At 39.0% G+C, this 6198-nt stretch overlaps 1 protein-coding gene across 1 annotated transcript in view; it reads left to right on the top strand.

Moving 5' to 3' along the window:
* The window catches only part of LOC127908415 (plakophilin-3-like), a 32087-nt gene extending 30159 nt beyond the window's left edge, over nt 1-1928 (top strand). The window contains 1 exon segment of the mRNA XM_052466770.1: nt 1-1928. This exon segment is cut by the window's left edge and continues 716 nt beyond it. The gene's annotated coding sequence lies outside the window, so the exon portion shown is untranslated.
* The last annotated feature ends 4270 nt before the right edge of the window (nt 1929-6198 follow it).

Raw genomic sequence — 6198 nt, 5'->3', positions numbered from 1 at the left:
ACTATAGAGTTAGATGGACTACACTATAGAGTTAGATGGACTACACTATAGAGTTAGATGGATTACACTATAGAGTTATAGATGGACTACACTACAGAGTTAGATGGACTACACTACAGAGTTAGAAGGACTACACTATAGAGTTAGATGGACTACACTATAGAGTTAGATGGACTACACTATAGAGTTAGATGGACTACACTATAGAGTTAGATGGACTACACTGTAGAGTTATAGATGGACTACACTACAGAGTTATAGATGGACTACACTACAGAGTTAGAAGGACTACACTATAGAGTTATAGATGGACTACACTACAGATTTAGAAGGACTACACTATAGAGTTAGAAGGACTACACTATAGAGTTAGATGGACTACACTATAGAGTTAGATGGACTACACTACAGATTTAGAAGGACTACACTATAGAGTTAGATGGACTACACTATAGAGTTATAGATGGACTACACTATAGAGTTAGATGGACTACACTACAGATTTAGAAGGACTACACTATAGAGTTAGATGGACTACACTACAGATTTAGAAGGACTACACTATAGAGTTAGAAGGACTACACTATAGAGTTAGATGGACTACACTATAGAGTTAGATGGACTACACTACAGATTTAGAAGGACTACACTATAGAGTTAGATGGACTACACTACAGAGTTAGATGGACTACACTACAGAGTTAGATGGACTACACTACAGAGTTAGAAGGACTACACTAAAGAGTTAGAAGGACTACACTACAGCGTTAGATGGACTACACTACAGAGTTAGATGGACTACACTACAGAGTTAGATGGACTACACTATAGAGTTAGATGGACTACACTACAGAGTTAGATGGACTACACTACAGAGTTAGATGGACTACACTACAGCGTTAGATGGACTACACTACAGAGTTAGATGGACTACACTATAGAGTTAGATGGACTACACTACAGAGTTAGATGGACTACACTATAGAGTTAGATGGACTACACTATAGAGATATAGATGGACTACACTACAGAGTTAGAAGGACTACACTATAGAGTTATAGATGGACTACACTACAGATTTAGAAGGACTACACTACAGAGATATAGATGGACTACACTACAGAGTTAGAAGGACTACACTATAGAGTTATAGATGGACTACACTACAGAGTTAGATGGACTACACTACAGAGTTAGATGGACTACACTATAGAGTTAGATGGACTACACTATAGAGTTAGAAGGACTACACTACAGAGTTAGATGGACTACACTATAGAGATATAGATGGACTACACTACAGAGTTATAGATGGACTACACTACAGAGTTAGAAGGACTACACTACAGAGTTAGATGGACTACACTACAGAGTTATAGATGGACTACACTACAGAGTTATAGATGGACTACACTACAGAGTTATAGATGGACTCTAAAGACAGTGACAATAAAGATGGAACCTGTACAGGGACGTCCTGGTGTTGTTCTATGATGCCAACGGATCCTCACCTCCCCTTGTTTTAATGCCGTATGTATTCAATGCTGTATGTTTGAATGTTTTATGTTGAACGCTGTCTGGACTTTATGGTGGATTCAGGGACTTTATCTCTCTTAATGCAACAAATCATACTGCTGTAACTAATCATGACTCTTACAGTTTCTCCTGCCCCACCCAGAAATGGTTTGGCATCAATCCCAAAGACCTCTGTGCTCCGTTATGTTAACCTGGTCCCAGATCTGTTTGTGCTGTACAGCCAACTCCTATGGTCATTGTCACAAGACGGCACACAACTGATCTGGGACCAGCCCCCACCCATGGCTGACTACAGATAGCAGCTACTGTAAGGGACGGCTTTCTCTGTGGAATGAAACTGTTCTCTTTCATACACCATAAATGGTGCTTGTACTAAAAGTGGTTGAATTATTGATGTTGTTCATTGTGTTTTTGTATTTGTTTTTGTGTTGTCTAGGGGGTTTATTTCTCAGACAAAACCAGAGTTCATCACTGATAATTATAATGACTTTATAAACCAGAATATCACAGCGTTATAATGAGTTATAAACCAGAGTAATCACTGAGAGTTACAATGAGACATAAATTAGAACTTGAAAGAATGTTTTTATGAATGTGTGGGGGGAAATGAACTCCTGACACCTGCATGAATGTCCTGGGTATTATAATTCAGCTTTACAGGAGCGTCATGAAGTAGCCTACATGTTGAATATAGATTTATCAATGGATCCTTCCTTGTTTTCAACAACGTTTGTCATATCAAACTCGCGTGTCAATGCAAATGTTTTAAGTTGATCACTTGCCATGACATGCTGTTTGTTTTTTTTAATGTCTGGGGGTGTTGTCGTGTATTTTATGGATTAAGTCAACAAACATAGTCCAATATTTATGTTTTTAAGGCTTTTGGGGGGTGGGACAAAGCATGCGTTCGTTGTTATTGTCTTTAATAGAATGATGCAATATCGGATTTTGTATCTTAAGCATAATATAATAATAATAATAATATATGCCATTTAGCAGACGCTTTTATCCAAAGCGACTTACAGTCATGTGTAAATATAACATGTTTTGTAAACAGAGCATACAAATGCAACGGGGTCCCAAATTATTGACATCCTTGATAAAGATGAGTAAAACTAACTGTATAAAAGACATAAATCATATACGGAGCTATTATTTTATTATTTTATACTATACTGATACAACACCACTGGTGGGCGTGGCCAAAGTGCTCTGTTTTCATGTCATCTGACCACAGCACGTGGTTCCAATCCAAGTGCCAATCTGGTGGGCGTGGCCAAAGTGCTCTGTTTTCATGTCATCTGACCACAGCACGTGGTTCCAATCCAAGTGCCAATCTGGTGGGCGTGGCCAAAGTGCTCTGTTTTCATGTCATCTGACCACAGCACTGGTTCCAATCCAAGTGCCAATCTGGTGGGCGTGGCCAAAGTGCTCTGTTTTCATGTCATCTGACCACAGCACGTGGTTCCAATCCAAGTGCCAATGCTGTTTATCCAACTCCAGGAGTTTACATTTGTTGGATAACATGGAAATAGAGCTCTTTTGGCCACACATACATTAGTGGTATGTATGTATCTATATATATATATATATGCTTTGCATCTAAATTAAAATGTGTAAGAAGAAAAGATGCTGTAAAATATGTTGGTGGATCTTTGATGTTATGGGGATATTTTCCTTTCACTGGTTCTCAAGTTCTCATTTACAACTGAGACCTGGCCAAGATAAAGCATAGCGGTTCAACACAAAACAACAACACAGAGTTACACAATGGAGTAAAACAAACATACAGTCAATAATACATAGTTACACATGGAGTAAACAAACATACAGTCAATAATACAGTAGAGAAATAAGTCTATATATGATGTGAGCAAATGGCGTGAGGAGGTAAGGCAATGAATCGGCCATAGTAGCAAAGTAATTACAATTTACACTGGAGTGATAGATGTGCAGATGATGATGTGCAAGTTTGAATTGAAGAGGGCCAGTCCATAAATGCAGATGAAGGATATCAAGGATCTGGAAAGATTCTGTATGGAGGAACAGTCTAAGATCCATCCCACTGTGTTCTCCAACTCATAAAACATTTTACAGAAAAGCTCAGTGCTGTTATCCTCGCAAGGTGAGGTATTGAAAGGTATTGAAAACAGGTGTCAATAATTGTTTTATTACTTGTTAACAAGATCTGTTTGTAGTAGTATACATTAGTATAATTTCCCACATTTTTTGGACAATGTAGCATTTTACATTTTACAATGATTTTATAGAGTCATTTTTGCTCATCTTTATCAAGGGTGTCACTAATTGTGGACCGCACTGTATTTACATTTAAAGACGTTCCTCCTGAAAGGTCTTGTTCAACTCTATTTTTGGTATTGATATATATATATATTCAATGGGTAAATATAAAGCAAATTTATATATTTTAACTCTATTCTCTTCGTAAAGTATGTTCTAATGAATATTGGTATTAGAATAACATGAATGTTTTGATAAAATATATTTCATGCATTGACATCTGATCTGCTGTGTCTATAATGGGACCATGAGACTACTCTTAACTCTATCTACCATATGGAAAACCTATTTTTTTTTTTTTTTTTATGTCGTGCTTTTTTAACTGTTCACTGTGGATGTGTGTCAAATAAACATCATATTTTATAACTAATAAAGACAAAGTAATTGTTAGTTTGGAATGTGACTGAGGTTGTGGACAGGTGTCTTTTATACTGATAACAAGTTCAAACAGGTGCCATTAATACAGGTAACGAGTGGAGGACAGAGGAGCCTCTTAAAGAAGAAGTTACAGGTCTGTGAGAGACAGAAATCTTGCTTGTTTGTAGGTGACCAAATACTTATTTTCCACCATAATTTGCAAATAAATTCATAACAAATCCTACAATGTGACTTTCTGGATTTTTTTCATTTGGTCTGTCATAGTTGAAGTGTACCTATGATGAAAATTACAGGCCTCTCTCATCTTTTTAAGTGGGAGAACTTGCACAATTGGTGGCTGACTAACTACTTTTTGCCCCACTGTATATACAAATAAATACGTGCTTTGAACTCGTTGAGAAATAAAATGTTAGAATTGCCAACAAGCTACGTCAACCATAAACTAAAAGTACAGCTATCAGAAAGTAAATTACAGTATTAAAATATATATATATATTAATAAATAGCTTTTTATAAATAATGTTTTGATTCATAGGGGTTGGGTTAAATACGAGAAACATATTTAAGTTGAATGCATTCAGTTTGCAACTGACTAGGTATCCCCTTTCCCTTCCCTTCTTTGGTGCATTTAACTGCCCGAAAATGTCTTTATTTAAGTAATTTCCTTAGTAGGTGACGCCAGAGGTCAACATGTGGGAGTAGTTGGAGCCCGGGGATGATAGACAAGTTTCCCACTAGTAATTACCAGTTGTAGGGCCATTCAAGTGGATTGTTTCCAGTGATAGGGAGTGGGAGGGAGGGAGTGGAAGGAGGGTGTGGTTGCCCTTAATTACACATACAAAACTAACATCAAAAACATGCATGTCTGGTTGAGGGTTGATGAGAGATGAGAGATTAACTGCTTCTCCTAGTTTTCATGAGAAATATTACTGTGATGAAAATTCCAGATTGTCTGCATAATCAAATAACATTCAAATCAAATTTCAAATCAAATTTATTTATATAGCCCTTCGTACATCAGTTGATATCTCAAAGTGCTGTACAGAAACCCAGCCTAAAACCCCAAACAGCAAGCAATGCAGGTGTAGAAGCACAGTGGCTAGGAAAAACTCCCTAGAAAGGCCAAAACCTAGGAAGGAACCTAGAGAGGAACCAGGCTATGTTGGGTGGCCAGTCCTCTTCTGGCTGTGCCGGGTGGAGATTATAACAGAACATGGCCAAGGTGTTCAAATGTTCATAAATGACCAGCATGGTCAAATAATAATAATCACAGGCAGAACAGTTGAAACTGGAGCAGCAGCATGGCCAGGTGGACTGGGGACAACAAGGAGTCATCATGTCAGGTAGTCCTGAGGCATGGTCCTAGGGCTCAGGTCCTCCGAGAGAGAGAATTAGAGAGAGCATACTTAAATTCACACAGGACACCGGATAGGACAGGAGAAGTACTTCAGATATAACAAACTGACCCTACCCCGACACATAAACTACTGCAGCATAAATACTGGAGGCTGAGACAGGAGGGGTCAGGAGACACTGTGGCCCCATCCGATGACACCCCTGGACAGGGCCAAACAGGAAGTATATAACCCCACCCACTTTGCCCAAGCACAGCCCCCACACCACTAGAGGGATATCTTCAACCACCAACTTACCATCCTGAGACAATGCCGAGTATAGCCCACAAAGATCTCCGCCACGGCACAACCCAAGGGGGGGCGCCAACCCAAACAGGAAGATCACATCAGTGACTCAACCCACTCAAGTGACGCACCCCTCCTAGGCACGGTATGAAAGAGCCCTTGTAAGCCAGTGACTCAGCCCCTGTAATAACATTCAGCTCAGACACCCGTACATACCCCACAAGACATTTCACCAGGGTTCTCTTCAGACACCCGTACATACCCCACAAGACATTCCACCAGGGGGTCTCAAGTCGCTCTGGATAAGAGCGTCTGCTAAATGACTTAAATGTAATGTAAATGT

Source organism: Oncorhynchus keta, chromosome 17 (assembly GCF_023373465.1).
Source record: "Oncorhynchus keta strain PuntledgeMale-10-30-2019 chromosome 17, Oket_V2, whole genome shotgun sequence".
NCBI lineage: Eukaryota > Metazoa > Chordata > Actinopteri > Salmoniformes > Salmonidae > Oncorhynchus > Oncorhynchus keta.
The sequence above is the reverse complement of the archived record's forward strand: the minus strand, read 5'-3'. Positions and strand labels throughout refer to the sequence as shown.